Consider the following 9,134-nt stretch of genomic DNA (forward strand, 5'->3'; position numbering starts at 1 on the left):
TTCGGTCTTAAGGTTTCACAAGACATCAACTACATACGCACAACCTAACCTGGACATCTTTGGCTCATCAATTCTTATTCACATTAGCAACTGGACTTTTTAATGTTTCTTGAAGACGTTTCACCTCTCATCCGAGAAGCTCATCAGTTCTAAGACCAAATGGTGGAGGATCGGAGATTTTAAGCCCCAGTGGGAGTTGTCCCTTAAGGTCGTTGTTGACCGACTACTGATCATGTGGCTTGTCACATGAGCCAAGGTGTCAAAAAACATGGGGGTCATTATCAGCACAGGTTTTGGATGAAAGCATGGGTAGACATTGCGTCACTCCATCATGTGACCTATTGCAAGATGTGATTGTGGGTTGAGGTGCCTGGGAAGGGATCTCTGTACTACACAGTAAAAAATGGAGTGTCAATATTTCAGAGTAAACCTATTTTAACCTAGATAGAGTATTTACAACTCTATGAGGAGTAAACCAGCTCTAACATCAGAGTTAAAAGTCAGTGTAAAGTTTGTTAGTCACGCAGTGAAGACTTAACTCCACACAGTGTTTATTATTACCAGTCCGCAGGCGTGTGCGGCCTCTAGGGTTGCCAACTCCCTGAGAAATAAATAAGGGACACCTCGTGGCCAGGGCCGGGCGACCCAGTTGTCTTCACCCTTCCCAGTGTGGTGAATTTTTTAGCTCTTTTTTTGTGTGTGAAATTATTTTTTTAACCATTTGACTTGAATTTGATTTAAGTAGATGCGTATTCTTTGTGATATCAACACATGGGAAACAAAAATCATTTAGCCATTTATTTTTAGCTCAAAATGACAACATTAACACAATAAAACAGGTCTCTTTCTTAAACAGAAGCCTGTCATGCTTAACTTTTGATAATAAAAGTAAATCTTTCTTTAAAAGAACTCTGTCCTGCTTAACTTAAAATTATATAAATTAATAGAAAACAATAGAAAGAAAAATATTCTTGTAACAGTGCACATTTAGTGCATTTAGTGCAATTGGCTTCAGCAGAGGCATTATTTCAGCTTTTGCTCCCGTTTGTAAACCCACTTGTTCCCATGATTACGCATCATAACTCATCATCATTATTCATCTATGTATTACTTTTATGTATTACTCATCTATTTGTTGTAATCATCTATCCTTGCAGTTGTTTATTACACAAAATAAATTATATTATCACACTTCTGGCCACATAGCGCTGCACATGCCCATTTTAACCTTAACCAGAGGGTTTAAAAACAAACAAACCAGTGTTTACCATATCTGGTTCTGCCGTGGCCTGGTAGACAAAAATTGGTTAAGGGTTCCCCGAGCTTTCACGCCCCTCATGTTCTTCTTTTTTTTTTTTTTTTTTTTTTTTTCTTTTTTTTTCGCCTGTCCCATTTGGTTCTTTAGCCGTCAGAATTGTTGTCTGAAGACCAACAAGGATACCCAATGGATTTATTTTGCCAAATGGATCATCATGGCATTGCCGTATTGGTCCATTTGATCGACCTTTGTTTTTATTATTTATTTTATTTTCAGTTGTTACAGACGGGACAGACATGAGTGAGGGATAGGAAAGGGAGAAAGAAAGAGGAAGGAAAAGAAAAACAGAAGGGGAGAGGGACAGTGAGAAAGGGGGGAAGAAAAAATATCTCCGGGATCACCTGTTGAGAGAAAAAGAATAGAAAACAAGCAAAAAAAAAAACAAAACAATGCAACATACTATACACAACACCATCGCATTAATCTAGCTAAGTGTAAACAGCAGTAAATACTAAATATTAAATGTTGTTGTGCAGCACGCAGGACAGACAGCGCACAATGTGCTTTGAAGTAGCAGCCAAGAAAGGTGTGATTTAAGTCTACGAATAGTGAACACCCATGTGCACACCTGTGTGGATCGGCGCGCTTGTATTCAAATGGTTTCCCCATGTAATGGTCTGCTAGAGGATGTAGAGAGCCATAGCCCCGTCCCCCAGGGCATGAAGCAGGCATGGAGGAGATCCAGGCCCCAGACATCCAGAGGCCCCAGAGTGCAAGAGCCCAAGGAGGACCACCGGAGGGGCATCCGTGCCACCTTCATGGGAAGGGCTGAGGATCCCCAGATGAGGGGTCACCCAGTAGCCACCGGGCAGAAGCTAGAGGGGGCTGCACCGGCGTGCCCGCCGGCTCTGCCGGCAGCCAGCTGTGCCAGAGTGAACCGAGCCGCAGGCACAGAGGCCGGAGGCCCGAGGGCCCCCCGCGCCCCGGAAGAGGCCTGACCGAGCAGCAGGCGCCAGGCCCCGCCAAGTAGTCACCGGGAGTGAGCTGGTACATACCTGAGCGCCCAGCCCCGGACACCAAGAACCACCAACGCACCGACCCCTGAGGGCATCAGTCACCGGCAGGGAGTGTGGTGAGGGGAGATAGGCCTCCACACTTTGGAGGGCCTTGGAGTTCCCAGAGAGGTGAAGTCTAAGACCCGACCTGACATATAGACACAGACAAACAGGCACACACAGACACAGACATGCATTCCCACCCTCATGCACACATATACAAACACTCAGCACTCACCCAACGCAGGAATAAACGTAAATGGACATGTACACACAATCACACTCCCCAAACATACTCTATATCCCGGGTCCAGGTATCCTCACCCCCAGAGATGGAAACGGCACCCAGACCCAAGAGATGTTACCCTTCCCTCCGGGGTGGAGGCAAGCAGACCGCCCCAGGCTCCGCAGCAGCAGGGAGGCCAATCGGACAGCCAGCATCTCTTCCCAGCCCCCCCGCCCCGATGGCTAGCAGAGAACAGGGGTGTGTTAAGACCCCATACCTCCCTCCTCCCGCTCAAGTGTAGTGTTGCTGCGTGTTGCTCTAAAGTGTATTTAAAACAAGGGAGAGCATGGTGCTGCTGCCAGAGAGCAGCAGGTGTTAGCACGGCCCCTCCCGAGAACCCTCAATGTCTACATGGATTTAAAATTGAGAGGTGGGCACCGGCGCCAGAGGCAGGTTTGAATACACAGACCGTCTACTGGACGCCGTTAACGTGCCCACCCTCAAGGCCCTATATATATATATATGTGTGTGTTATGAGAGTGTAAGTAATGTGGATGTCTAAGTTGTGAGATAAAATTGAGGCACAGGTGGCCAGAAGAGGACAGAGGGGGGGGGGGAATGTCTCCCCTGCACCCTGGTGACACACCCGCACCCCAAAGCCCTACCTGTGTGGGTGGGTGTGGTGGAGCGTGAAGAGGGAGGCAGCCGGGGATGGGGAGGAAAAGAAGGGAGGGGAGGGTGTCCCTCCCTAGGGCCAGCTCCCCCGCTGACCCCAATATGCACCCCCGTCCTCTGGTATCCACCAAGGCAAGGGAGCCCAGGCCCATCCAGACCGGGGCCTACGGCAGCAACACCGCCAAGCCCCACAGGACCCGGGGCAGCCCACTCCACCCCACCGCAGAGGAAACTGTACCCACCCCAACATTCAATCATCTCCCAGACTACACAAGACACAGACACCCAGGTTAAGTTTATTCTCCACCTCTCCTATGTCTCTCCCCCACCTGCAGAGTGGACTCCTGCAAAGATGGAACAACCTCCCTGCCAGTTCAAGAGCCCCCCGGTTAGGCCGATGCACAAGAGGCCCCCTGCGCCAGGGCTGAGCCCCCGTGCACCCACCCGCCCACAACCTCGGCGACACATCGACGAGGACCGAAGCCCCCAAGGCCCAGCCAGAGCCCCAGCACGGAGGCGAAGCACCCCCGAACCCCAAACCCCCACGCCCGCCCCGGATCCACTCAGGGGCAGCCAGGCCACCAGGCCAGTAACCTACGTCCGCCAGCACAGACCATCCTCCAGCCCCGCTGCACGCGGCCACGAGGAGAACAACCTCTGAGAGCGACCAGAGCCACTAACCAGGTTATGAACACAACCCCCAGGTTAAGCCCTCCAGGGATAACGTCTCTAGGGGTCCTCCAGGTGCCCTAAGCCCATCCCAACCTCCACATCAACCACAATAGCCAAGGCGGGACCAAACCACGACCCCCCACCCCCGCTAGGTGATGGAGCCGATCAAAGGAGCCCAGAGGGATTGATCTAATGTGGTGGCAGAGGCTATATCGAGACTAATGTGATCTATTAGATAGTTTCTGTATTGGCTAGAATTAAGATTATTTTTATTTTTCCAGTTCATGAGGACCGTTTTCTTGGCGATGCATAGGGCAATAAAAACCATGTGGACTGTATTAATTTCTGTAGTGACATCATCCAAATTTCCCAACAAGCATACTAAAGGGGAGGTTGGAATTTTACATTTCAGACACTTTGATAAGTCCTCACATATCTCGTGCCAAAACTTCTGCACTGGTGGACAGAACCAAAGAGCGTGGATGTAACTGTCTGGTGTATTGCCTTGACAGTGTGAGCAGTTGTTGGCGGATGTAAAGCCCATCTTAAACATTCGATGACCTGTATAGTGCACTCTATGCAGTATTTTGTATTGTATTAATTGCAGATTGGGATTTTTAATAAATTTAAAGGTTTTTAAGCAAATCTGAGACCAGACGTTTTGGTCTAAGCTGACTGATAAATCTGCTTCCCACTTTGCAATAGGAAGGGATATTGATTCATCTATTTTAGAAAGTGTTCTGTATATTTTAGATAATAGTTTGGGGGATTTAAGAGTAAGAAATTGAACCACACTTGGTGGTGTTTGTAATTCAACTTGACTGAGGTTAAATTTCTTTTTTACTATGGATTGTTCTTCATGTGCCCACCATTAGAAGCATGCCTATGGAAAAAGTGCGCCGGCACACAGTGCAGTGCGATTTATAGGTGTTATCGTGAACTTTTCCAGCCAGGTGTTTTCCTTTTCCCATTCTTCCCTGCACTTTTGCAGCCTTTTTTTCTTTCTCTGAGAGGCACAAACATTGCTGGTCTAATGCCTGGCTCACACTGTGCGATTTTTGGCCCATTTTGAGCCGATTTTTGAGTCGTGATCGGCCCGATTTTGGCCTTCATCGTGCATAGTGTAGTATACGTGGGGTAACGAGAAGCGATTAACACCTCACGACCAGCTCCCGATCATCAATCGCTCGTGAGGGTGTCACCGCAGCCGCTCACACTGCTCACGCGCAAACACGTAAACGTCGGTGAAAAAGACGGAGCAGCACGGCTGTGCAGCGTGTGATCTGGACACAAGCGATGGAGGCACAACTTGTAGAACTTTGGAAAGCTCATCCGAGCCTTTTCGATGTGGCATCACCAAATTATCACGACCACAACAACCGTGAAAATAGTTGGATTTACATTGCTGCTCAATCACAGCTGCCTGATCATGTTTGTCATTAGTAATTTAGCAATGTTGATGGCGGTGTGTGTCTGTGTGAGTGAAAGACAGAGAGGGAGAGCGAGCGACAGATTTTCTGTTATAACCTTCATTTTATGGAGGCACAGTGTGACTCAGGTCGCATCAGAGCATCGGGCGGTATAGTGTGAGACCCTGCATCGTGACCTACGAACTTATAACCCATGCGAGCCAATCGTGCAGTTTGAAAATCGCACAGTGTTTGCCCAGCTTCAGGTGTACTGTCGTCTGAGACTTGCACCGCAGTGTCGGCGTTTATTTCCCTGTTGGCCATGCTTTTTGTTGTGGTCATCTGTTGTCTTCCGGTATTTTCTCCGCAAGCGACCTTTCCTCAACCAATGAGATGAGCGGTAATCTGAATTGTCATACTCGAATTGTCATAAGTGTGCTGTCAGCTCATTGGTCACAAAGCAGGGGCGGGGCTGGGAATTATGGTTTCAAACAAAGCGTTAATTACATTACAACTTATAGACTACTTTTGATTCTCACTGTATTACGGGACAAAGTGCGTCCCTTATTAGCTCAATACGGGACGTGTACTTTTGTTTCTAAATACGGGACGATTCCGTTTTTTAAGGGACGGTTGGCAACCCTAGCGGCCTCAGACCTCTAATGCGCATGGAATTTTCTCCGAAGAGCTGCCACAGTCAGGTAAGTGAAATTAACATTTCCATACTGGTAACATTGTTTAAAAGGTATTTTTAAACTAAATAGCTCTTTATAGTTTCACTGATGTCGAGTGAGGACATGTTAGCAGCATTTACCCATAGGTTTAATGACATTCCAGTAGCTACATGCTAGCAGTTGCTAAAAGTTCAGATGTTTGTTATCTTCTCACTGCGTTAATATGAACCTAAAACATTTTAACTATGTATTTCTTCTAAATGCTATCTAAATAATATCATTGTCACATGTCAAATCGCACAGTTTGAACAACTAAATTACCGTTTATCAGTAAGCTAATAATCGCTAATTAGCTTACATAAACGAACGTACTTTCAGAAAAAGTGGGTAACATTAGCATAAAGTTAACTTTACTGGTTTATATTATTTTAAGCAAATGCCAAAGGCATACACTACTTTAGAGTTTTGCTCATTATTTAGTAAGAAATATATATTTTGTGTAAATTAACTGATAGCAAATCAAAAATGTAAGATATAAAGAAACATTTTTAACATCGTATTATTTTTAATTGTGATGTTTAATGCCAATTATTGAATTTATACATTAGGGCATCTCCCCCTAAAAGCGTAAGAGTGATGTATGCGCAGGGCATTGTTGCTCTGTCTCCATATCTGGAAGACCCATATTCACAACATGGATATGTAAGTAAAGGGAACTTTTCAACATTAAATACATAATTGCCTTCAGAAATGTTGATAACATAGTCCTTCTTCGTTTATTTAATTACATAGAAACATTACTACGATCCAGAGAGCGGTTCAGGATACATTGCATGGCGGTTGAAGACCATTCAAAGAAAAGCTGTGGAGGAAAGTAGCGTCTCAGTTTGCAAATCTCCCAAAAGTAAGTTCACTTATCATTTAAATGATACTGATGTAATTTGTAGGCAGGATTCAATCAAACACCTCTCTATGTTCTGTATTTTTGCATTACAGATAGAACAAGATTTCCAACTACTGTTTTGTGAGGTCACTGCGAATTCTTGGAGAGGTGGCCCATCAATCTCAAAGCAAAGGTTGTAAAGGAAAGTCCTGGACTTGTCCCCACCTCAGAGCTCTTGGAGTTAATGTGCAATGCTGAGTCAGGTACTGAAGTTGAGAATGTTATGATTGTGACATTTTTTATTTGCCATTGTTGGTTATATAGGTAATGCTGTCAATTCAATGTATTTTTGGAATAAATCTTTGTTTATTCGTCTGTAGGCTGGGACAGTGACTTGTCTACTATCTTGCTGCTGCTACATCTGCTACCACCATCTGCACAAGGGCGAAAGAGACCAGGAAAGATGTCTGCATCTCAGGCTGTCAATAACCTCATCAAATTCCCAAAGGTATGTTGTTTAAAAGATACTTTCCATCACCTCTATTTTCATGGACAGTGAGTTGAGCTAATCTACTGTCAGACGATAGTCACTTAATACTGTTGTTTAATGTGTTGTTGTAGGCTGGAAGCAGTGTACAGCAGCATCTAGACAACATCACCCGAAGCAGTCAGCCCTACCTTCTTACTCAGGGATCCGCAAGAAGCAGCATTCACACCTTCATTGTGATTGAGAAGTATGCACTTCCATGTAAAGTGAGAGGTTCAGTAGGAGCCCTTGATGAACTCTTTAGGGCCCATTATGTCTTTGGTACATCATACAGTTCATCCATGACCAACTTTTTTACTTTTCTGCAAACAACTACGACATTGGGGAAATGTGATATTGCTTTCTCTAGTGAGCATCATAGAACTATGAATTGTAAGGGTTTGTTATGTTAATTAAATGACACTGAAATGAGAAACATAATAAATGCTGTTACTTTAACCTGTATATTTGTTGTTATTTCCATAATGTAGGATAAATCACAGTTATTTAGTAATATAGCATCATAAGATGAATATGAAAAAAATCACACTACAGAGAAATAAAAATGATATATTATTACACATCAGAGTGTTATTATTAAACTAAATTTGGAGTAAAAATAGCTCTATAACGTGTAATCAAATTACTCTGAACAGTGTGAATAACCCTCAGTGTTAAATATTTTTACACATTTGTTGTTAATTTTGACACTAAATTGAGTACAATTAACACTGAAAAGTTAACACTGGCCATAGAGTAAATTTAACTCTAATTTTGAGTGGGACCAAATGTTATCTGAAGCAGAGTTAAAATCAACTCTGTTAGTGTAAAATTGACACTTGGTTTTTTACTGTGTAGTAAAGTATATGTTTATTATGATAACAAGTAATGAATAGGTTAACTCCTGGCTCTAAATTAACTGTAGGTGTAAATCTGAGTGTGAATGTCACAGTCGACCTCTGTCTATTCGTGGTTCAGTATTCGCTCCAGGGTAGAAACTCTGTGATGGATAAGTGGAAGAAAACGGAGGGGTGGATGGACGGAGAAATAATGTATTGTGCCAAAGTGCAACACCAGTTCTGCGGAACAACACAACGGGTTTGAATGTTTTGGCTATCAGTGTATATAGTGTATACTCTGAGTGCACTCAGAGTATACACTGTGTACTCGGCAATTTCATCACTAGCACTGAGGGCAAATGTCAAATTCTCTTTAAAACTGACTTGAATTTTGTATGAAGGCTCTTCACTGGTGTGAGAGGATCTCTCAGTATGACCGAACACATTCCAGCAGTTTGCACGTAAAAACTTCACAGTTTCCAAGGCAGTGCATCAAGTAAAGGAGGGGGATGCAGAGTAAAATGTTCTCAACATGACGAGGCAACATTACAAGACAATCTTGCCACCTGGACCACCCACCAGATTTGGCTCCCTACTACTTCCAGTTCCCGGAAATAAAAATCAAGTCGAAGGATCTGGAGATCCAGCAGTCATAACAGGGGTCCAAGTACAATGAGAAATAATGGGAGTTCCACTGAGAAATCTAAAAATAGCAGCCACTCATAAGATTGCTCAAACGTGAGATTGGCCAAATTTAAATCTATATACAAAGGATGAATGTTCAGATAAGGGTAAGGACAGCCAGCAATTTTCTCATTAAAAGCCAGCTTGGCATCAAAAGAATTCTGAAGCTGTTATTATAATGTACATTATGCTGCTTTAAAGTGGTTACAATTTATGTAAAAGAAAATATCAAC

General features: G+C 44.0%; 1 long non-coding RNA gene across 2 annotated transcripts; it reads left to right on the forward strand.

The window, feature by feature from the left end:
- The first annotated feature begins 6,541 nt into the window (after positions 1–6,541).
- LOC146498957 (uncharacterized) lies at positions 6,542–7,703 on the forward strand. Of its 2 annotated transcripts, XR_014870448.1 has the most exons (5): positions 6,542–6,671; positions 6,762–6,873; positions 6,966–7,115; positions 7,233–7,360; positions 7,474–7,703. It is a non-coding gene; the product is annotated as an uncharacterized LOC146498957 (long non-coding RNA). The 2 variants fall into 2 exon arrangements; XR_014870447.1 differs by having other exon boundaries at positions 6,762–7,115.
- Positions 7,704–9,134: the final 1,431 nt, after the last annotated feature.

The sequence above is a fragment of the Neolamprologus multifasciatus genome, chromosome 17, assembly GCF_963576455.1.
Source record: "Neolamprologus multifasciatus chromosome 17, fNeoMul1.2, whole genome shotgun sequence".
In the NCBI taxonomy this organism is placed as follows: Eukaryota; Metazoa; Chordata; class Actinopteri; order Cichliformes; family Cichlidae; genus Neolamprologus; species Neolamprologus multifasciatus.